Below are 9,559 nucleotides of genomic sequence, written 5' to 3' on the forward strand. Positions count from 1 at the left end.
CTTTATCCAGAATAGACCACATACTGGGTCACAAATCAGACCTCAAATGATATCAAAAGTTTGGGATTGTCCCCTGCATATTTTCAGACCATAATGCTTTGACACTTGACCTCAATCACAAGAAGACATTTGGAAGAAACTCAAACACGTGGAGGTTAAGGAGTATACTGCTAAAAGATGTAAGGGTCAACCAGGAAATTAGAGAAGAATTAAAAACATTCATGAGATAGATAAACCATTAGCCAGCCTTATTAAAAAGAAAAAAGACTCAAATTAATAAAATCACGAATGAAAAAGGAGAGATCACAACCAATACCAAGGAAATACAATTTTAAAAACATATTATGAGCAGCTATACACCAACAAATTAGGCAATCTAGAAGAGATGGACACATTTCTGGAAAACCACAAACTACCAAACCTAGAACAGGAAGAAATAGAGAACCTGAACAGGCCAATAACCAGGGAGGAAATTGAAGCAGTCATCAAAAACCTCCTAAGACACAAAAGTCCAGGGTCAGATGGCTTCCCAGGGGAATTCTATCAACGTTTGAAGAAGAAACAATTCCTATTCTACTAAAGCTGTTCCAAAAGTTAGAAAGGGATGGAGTACTTCCAAACTCCTTTTGTGAGGCCAGCATCACCTTAATTCCAAAACCAGACAAAGACCCCACTAAATAGAAGAATATCCAATATCCCTGATGAACACAGATGCAAAAATTCTCAACAAGATACTAGCCAGTAGGATCCAACTGTACATTGAGATTATTCAAAAAAATAAAAAGAAGAAGAAGAAGATTATTATTCACCATGACCAAGTGGGATTTATCCCTGGGATGCAAGGCTGGTTCAACACTTGTAAAGCAATCAGCATGATAGATCATATCAATATGAGAAAAAACAAGAACCATATGATCCTCTCAATAGATGCAGAGAAAGCATTTGACAAAATACAGCATCCATTCCTGATCAAAACTTCAGAGGGTAAGGATAGAGGGAACATTCCTCAGCATTTTAAAAGCCATCTACAAAAAGCCCACAGTAAATATCATTCTCAATGGGGAAAAACTGACAGCCTTTCCCCTAAGATCAGGAACATGACAGGGATGTCCACTCTCACCACTGCTCTTCAACATAGTAATAGAAATCCTAGCCTCAGCAATCAGGCAACAAAGAGAAATAAAAGGGAACCCTGGGTGGCGCAGTGGTTTGGCGCCTGCCTTTGGCCCAGGGCGCGATCCTGGAGACCCGGGATCAAATCCCACGTCGGGCTCCCGGTGCACGGAGCCTGCTTCTCCCTCTGCCTATGTCTCTGCCTCTCTCTCTCTCTCTCTCTCTCTCTCTCTCTCTGTGACTATCATAAATAAAAAAAAAAGAAATAAAAGGCATTCAAATTGGCAAAGAAGTCAAACTCTCCCTCTTCACAGATGACATGATACTCTACATAGAAAACCCAAAAGCCTCCACCCCAAGATTGCTAGAACTCATACAGCAATTTGGTGGTGTGGCAGGATACAAAATCAATGCACAGAAATCAGTGGCATTTCTATACACTAACAATGAAACTGAAGAAAGAGAAATTAAGGAGTCAATCCCATTTACAATTGCACCCAAAAGCATAAGACACCTAGGAATAAACCTAACCAAAGCAGTAAAGGATCTATACCCTAAAAACTACAGAACACTTCTGAAAGAAATTGAGGAGGACACAAAGAGATGGAAGAACATTCCACACTCATGGATTGGAAGAATAAATATTGTGAAAATGTCTATGCTACTCAAGGCAATTTACATGTTCAATGCAATCCCTATTGAAATACCATGGACTTTCTTCACAGCACTGGAACAAGTAATCTTAAGATTTGTGTGGAATCAGAAAAGACCCCAAATAGCCAGGGGAATATTGAAAAAGAAAACCAAAACTGGGGGCATCACAATGCTGGATTTCAAGTTATACTACAAAGCTGTGGTCATCAAGACAGTGTGGTACTGGCACAAAAACAGACACATAGATCAGTGGAATAGAAGAGAGAACCCAGAAATGGGCCCTCAACTCCATGGTCAACTAATATTGGGGAAAGCAGGAAAGATTATCCGCTGGAAAAAGGACAGTCTCTTCAATAAATGGTGCAGGCAAAACTGGACAGCCACGTGAGAAAAATGAAACTGGACCATTCTCTTATACACAAAGATAAACTCAAAATGGATGAAAGATCTAAATGTGAGACAGGAATCCAACAAAATCCCAGAGGAGAACACAGGCAACACCCTTTTGAACTTGGCCACAGCAACTTCTTCCAAGATACATCCATGAAGGCAAGGGAAAGAAAATTTAAAAATGAACTATTGGGACTTCATCAAGATAAAAAGCTTCTGCACAGCAAAAGAAACAGTCAACAAAACTAAGAGACAACCTACAGAATGGGAGAAGATATTTGCAATGATACAGCAGCTTGGCTAGTATCCAAGATCTATAAAGAACTTATTAAACTCAACAGCAAAGAAACAATCCAATCATGAAATGGGCAAAAGACATGAACAGAAATTTCACCAAAGAAGACATAGACATGCCCACAAACACATGAGAAAATGCTCCGCATCACTGGACATCAGGGAAATACAAATCAAAACCACGATGAGATACCACCTCACACCAGTGAGAATGGGGAAAATTAACAAGGCAGGAAACCACAAATGTTGGAGATGATGCGGAGAAAGGGGAACCCTCTTACACTGTTGGTGGGAATGTGAACTGGTGCAGCCACTCTGGAAAACTGTGTGGAGGTTCCTCAAAGAGTTAAAAATAGACCTGCCCTACGACCCAGCAATTGCACTGTTGGGGATTTACCCCAAAGATTCAGATGCAATGAAACGCCGGGACCCCTGCACCCCGATGTTTCTAGCAGCAATGTCCACAATAGCCAAACTGTGGAAGGAGCTTCGGTGTCCATCGAAAGATGAATGGATAAAGAAGATGTGGTCTATGTATACAATGGAATATTCCTCAGTGATTGGAAACGACAAATACCCACCATTTTCTTCAATGTGGATGGAACTGGAGGGTATTATGCTGAGTGAAGTAAGTCAATCGGAGAAGGACAAACATTATATGTTCTCATTCATTTGGGGAATATAAAATATAGTGAAAGAGAATAAAGGGGAAAGGAAGGAAAAGGAGTGGGAAATATCAGTGAGGGTGACAGAACATGAGAGACACCTAACTCTGGGAAATGAACAAGGGGTTGTGGAAAGGGAGGTGGGCCGGGGAATGGGGTGACTGGATGACAGCACTGAGGGGGGCACTTGACAGGATGAGCACTGGTGTTACGCTATATGTTGGCAAATTGAACTCCAATAAAAAAAATATACAAAAAAAAGTCTAAATACAAGTCATAGGTTATAGGTCATGAAAGGGATACAAACTTTGCATAATACCATTAAAGGGCATCTTGTAGCTATACTTAATAGTAACCAAAAAGAAGCTAATAACTCAATTTAATCATTCAGGATCTCATTATTTCTATCTGTTTAACCTAGCAAGTCTCCAGTAAGCTGCAGAAAGGCAATAAAATGGAAATATTAAAAACATAGACTCTGAACCCCACAGCCTGGCTCCATTCATGTGTGATCTTTGGCAAGTTACCAAAGATTACCTACCTCAGTCTCCTCCTCTGTGAAATGGTACAAGAACAGTGCCATTTGATAGGGTTGTTAGGAGACTTAAATCCTAATCCAGATAAAATGCCTGGAGCGGTAAAAGTCAGTCACCATCATTAAGAATTTATTAATTTCTTAAATCTATTGTAGCGATGTTTTTATTGTAGCAATGTTTCCATGTATCTGTGTATCTCCCACATCCTCTTCATCTGTTCATCAATTGATGGGATACTCAGGTTGCTTCCACCTCTTGTCTATTGTGAATAATGCTCCAATGAACATGGAGGTGCACATATCTCTTTGAGATCCTATTTACAATTATTTTGAAAATATACCCAGAAGTGAGATTGCTGGATCATAAAGCAACTCTAATTTTAATATTTTAAGGAATCATCGTACTGCTTTCTGTAGCAGGTGCACCAATTTATAATCTCACCAATAATGCACAAGTGTTCCTTCCAGTTTCTTCACATTCTTGCCATTATTTGTTAGTTTCTCTTTTTAAATTTTTTATTTTAATTCCAGTGTAGTTAACATACAATGCTATAATTTTCAAGTATAGAATATGGTGATTCAACAATATCATGTGTTACTTGGTGCTCGTCATGATAAGTGTCCTTTTAATCCCTTTCACCTATTTCACTATTTCCTCCACCAACCTCCCCTGTGGTAGCATCACATTGTTCTCTGTAGCTAAGAATCTGTTTTTGGTTTGTTTCTTTTTCATTTATTCATCTGTTTTGTTTCTTAAATTGCACATGAGTGAAATCATATGGTATTTGTTTTCCTGTGACTGACTTATTTCGTCAGAGAAATATTTTAATATTATACTATTTCGCTTAGTATAATACTTTCTAGCTCCATCTGTGTTATTGCAAATGACAAGATTTCATTCTTCTTTATGGCTGAAAAATATTCCATATATACCACATCTTCTTTATCCATTCCTGATTCCATATTTGGCTATTGTAAATAATTCTGCAATAAACATAGAAGTACACATATCCCTTAAATTAGTGTTTTCATATTCAAATACCTAGTAGTGTGATTATTAGAGCACATGGTAATTCTATTTTAATTTTTTGAGGAACCTCCAGACTGTCTTCTACAGTGGTTGCACCAGTTTGCATTCCCACCAACAGTGCACAAGGGTACCTTTTTCTCTACATCCTCTCCAACACTTGCTGTTTCAAGTGTTTTCAATTTTAGCCATTCTGACAGATATGAGGTGATACTTCATTGTGGTTTAGATTTGCATTTCCCTGATGGTGAGTGATGTTGAGCAACTTTTCATGTGTCTGTTGGCCATCTGTATATATTCTTTGGAGAAATGTCTGTTCATGTCTTCTGCCCATTTTTAAATTGGATTTTGGGGTTGGGGTGTTAAGTTGTATAAGTTCTTTATATATTTTGGATACTAAGCCTGTATTGGATATGTCTTTTGCAAATATCTTCTCCCATACAATAGGTTGTCTTTTAGTTTTGTCTTTTAGTTTTTCTAGTTTAGTCTATTGAGTTTTGTTGGTTGTTTTCTTTGCTGCACAGAAACTTTTTATTTTTATGCAGTTTATGTTTGCTTTTATTTCCCTTGCCTGAGGAGACATATCTAGAAACATGTTGCTACTGATGATGTCAGAGAAATTACTGCCTGTGATCTCTTCAAGGCTTGTAAATGCTTCAGAACTCATATTTAGGTTTTTACCCATTTTGATATGATGTAAGGGAGTGGTCCAGTTTCATTCTTTTGCATGTAGCTGTCTAGTTTTCCCACAACCATTTGTTGAAGAGATTGGCTTTATCCCATTGCATATTCTTACCTCCTTTGTCGAAGATTAATTGACCATTAAAATCATGGGTGTGTTTCTGGGCTTTCTATTCTGTTCTGTTGTCTATGTGTCTATTTTGTGCCAGTATTTTGTCCTGTACTATTTCAATTATTACAGATTTGTAATATAATCTGAAGTCCAGAATTGTGATGCCTCCAGCTTTTTTTTTTTTTTCAAGATTGCTTTGACTATTTGAGCTCTTTTGTGGTTCCATACAAATTTTAGGATTGTTTGTTCTAGTTCTGTGAAAAATGTTGTTGGTATTTTAATAGGGATTGCACTAAATCTATAAATTGCTTAGGGTAGTATGGACATTTTAACATCTGTTGTCCCAATCCGTGAGTGTGAAATGTCTTTCCTTTTGTTTGTGTTGTCTTCAATTTCTTTCAATGTTTTATAGTTTTGAGAGTATAGGTCTTTCATCTCCTCAGTTAAGTTTACTCCTAGGTTTGTTTGTTTGTTTTGGTGTAATTGTAAATGGACTATTCTCTTAATTTCTCTTTCTGCTGCTTCATTATTAGTGTATAGAAATATAATAGATTTCTGTACATTGATTTTGTATCCTATGACATTACAGAATTCATTTATCAGTTCTAATAGTTTTTTGGTAGAGTCTTTGGGGTTTTCTATACATCCCATCATGTTATGTACAAATAGTAAGAATTTTGCTTCCTCCTTACTGATTTGGATGCCTTTTATTTCTTTTTCTTGTCTGATTGCTATAGCTAGGACTGCAATACTTTGATGAATAAAAGTAATGAGAGTAGACATTCCTGTCTTGTTCCTGACCTTAGGGGTAAAGCTCTTAGTTTTTCACTATTGAGTGTGATATATGGTGTGGGTTTTTCATAGATGGCTTTTATTATGTTGGTATGTGCCCTCCAAACCCACTTTGTTTGAGGGGTTTTATTATGAATGGATGTTGTACTTTGTCAAATTCTATCATATGTTTTTTATCCTTTCTCTTATTGATGTGATGTATCATGTTGATTGATTTGCAAATATTGAACCACCCTTGCAACCCAGGAATAAATCACACTTGATCATGATGAATGATTTTTTAAATGTATTGTTGGATTTGGTTTGCTAATATTTTGTTAAGGATTTTTGCCATCTATGTTCATCAGAGATATTAGTCTGTAATTCTGTTTTGTGTGGGTGTTGTCTTTATTTGGTTTTGGTAATCAGGGTAATGTTTGTCTCATAAAATGAATCTGGAAGTTTTTCTCCCACTTCTATTTTTTGGAAAAGTTTGAGAATAGATATTTACCTGTGAAGCCATCTGGCCCTGGCCTTTTGTTTTTTGGGAATATTTTTACTGCCAATTCAATTTCATTGCTGGTAATCAAGTTTTCTATTTCTTCCTTCTTCGGTTTTGGTAGGTTTTGTGTTTCTAAGATTTTATCCATTTCTTCTAGGTTGTTCAATTTTTTGGCATATAACTTTTCATAAGAATTTCATAATCCTTTGGATTTCTATGGTGTCAGCTGTTATTTCTCCTCTTTCATTTCTGATATGGCTTCAGTCCTTTTTCTTTTTATCTTTCTTTTTTTTTTTTTTTGATGAGTCTAGTTAGAGATTTATAATTTTGTTGATCTTTTTGAAGAAACAGCTCCTGGTTTTACTGATATGTTGTATTATTCTTTTAGTTGGTATATCATTTATTTCTGTTCTAGTCTTTATTACTTTCTTCCTTCTGCTGTTTTGGGGTTTTGTTTGTTCTTGTTTTTCTAGCTCCTTTAGGTGTAAATTTAGGTTAAGATTTTTTTCTTGTTTCTTGAGGTAGGCCTGTGTTGCTATAAATTTCCCTCACAGAACAATCTCTATCCCATAGATTTAGGACCTTTATGTTTTCATTTTCATTTCTCTCCATGTAATTTTTTATTCCTCCTTTGATTTCTTAGTTGACCAATTCATTGTTTAGTAGCATGTGTTATTTAACCTCCATGTATTTTGTTCTTTCCAAATTTTTTTTCTTGTGGCTGATTTCTAGTTTCATAATGTTGTGGTCAGAAAGGATGCATGTATGACTTTGATCTTTCATTGAGACTTGTTTTGTGGCCTAATACATCATCTGTTCTGGAAAATGTTCTGTGTCCACTTGAAAAGAATGTGTATCCTGCTGTTTTAGGGTGGAATGTTCTGAATATATCTGTTAGATCCATTTAGTATGAAGTGTCATCCAAAGCCACTGCTTTCTTTTTGGCTTTATGTTTGGATGATCTGTCCATTGATATAAGTGGAGTGTTAAAGTCACCCACTACTCTTGTATTACTAGTGATTATTTCCTTGATGTTTATTATTAACTCTTACGTATTTGTGAGCTCCCACTTTGGGTCAAAAATATTTACAATTGTTCTATCTTCCTTTGGGATTGTCCCCTTTATGATTATGTAGTGTCCTTCTTTGTCTCTTGTTACAGTCTGTTTTAAAGTCTATTTTGTCCAAGATAAGTATTGCTACCCCCCTTTCGACACCCGCTTGCATGATGGATGCCTTTCTCTAACCCTTCACTTTCAATCTGCATATGTCTCCATGCCTGAAATCAGCTCTTATAGGCAGAATATAGCCGGGTCTTATTTTTTTAATCCATTCTGTCATCCTGTGTCTTTTGATTGTAGCATTTAGTCCATTTATATTCAAAGTAATTATTGATAGCTATGTACTTTTTGCCATTTTATTGTTTTTTGATGGTACTTGTAGCTCTTCTCTGTTCTTTTCTTTCCTTGCTCCCTCTCTCAAAATAAGTTGTCTTTCTTTAGTGGTATAGATTATTTTCTCTCTATTTTTTGCATATCTATTACTGGTTTTTGTATGTGGTTATCACGAGATTTGTATAATGTCTTCTGCATATAGCAGTTTATATTAAGTTGGTGGTTATTTAAGTTTGAATCAATCCTTTAATCCTCTCCCTCCTCCCTATTTTTTACATGGGTGGTGTCATACTTTACAACCTTTTTTTAAATTTTGTGAGTCCCTTCAGGGATTTTACAGATATACTTATTTCTACTACTTTTTTCTTCCTACTTTTCTTACTCTTACATTGGTCTTTCCTTTCTACTCAAAGAATCCCCTTTAGTATTTTTTGTAGGGCTGCATTAGTGGTCATGAATGCCTTTAACTTTTGTGTATGAAACTCTTTATCTCACCTATTCTTTTTTACTGCTTTTTGCCATTTTAATTACTATATGTCTTGGTGTGGGCCTCCTTAGTTTGATTTTTCTGGATGCTCTCTGTGCCTGGTGAATCTGGATATGTTTCCTTTCCCAGATTTGGGAAGTTTTAAGTTATTATTTATTCAAATTTTCTCTCCCTTTTCTCTCTTCTCCTTCTGGCATCCCTATAATGCACATGTTGTTATGCTTAATGGAGCCACTGAGTTCCCTAAATTTATTATCATTTTGCAGATTTTTTTCCCCTCTCATCTGCTCAGCTTGATTACTTCCCATTCCTATGTCCTCCAGGTCATTTATTCCTTCTTCTGCTTACTCTAGTCTACTATTAATTCCATCTAGTGTATTTTAATTAATTAATTTATTATTTATTTATTGTTTATTTATTATTTACTTATTATTCTTCACCTCTGATTGGTTCTTTTTTTTTTTTTTTTGTATCTTTTAAGGATTTACGAATGTCCTCCACTCTTTCTATCTTTATAAGTATCTTTATGATCATTACTTTAAATTCTCTATAAGGCATATTACTTAACTCTGCTTCACTCAGGTCTCTTGCTGTGGTTTTGTCCTGTTCTTTCATTTGGGATATATTCCTCTGTCTCCTCATTTTTTCTAATTCTGTGTCTGTTTCTATTTGTTAGGAAAGTCAGCTATGTCTCTTGCTCTTGAAAGTAGTGGCCTTATGAAGAAGTCCTGTAGTGCCCTGCAGTATAGGGTCCCCTGTTTAGCAGAACCTGGCCCTGCAAGGGGTGTCTCCTCTGTGTGTTGCATGCACCCTGCTGTTGTGGCTGAGCCACCTTTTCCTTCAGTCCAGTTGTCTGCAATGGTTCTCTTTGCCTGTTGTGGGCAGGGTTTGGTCTCTATGATGTTAGTGAGCCAGTCTGGGACTGCCTTGGGCTT

The sequence above is a fragment of the Vulpes vulpes genome, chromosome 2 (assembly GCF_048418805.1).
Source record: "Vulpes vulpes isolate BD-2025 chromosome 2, VulVul3, whole genome shotgun sequence".
NCBI lineage: Eukaryota > Metazoa > Chordata > Mammalia > Carnivora > Canidae > Vulpes > Vulpes vulpes.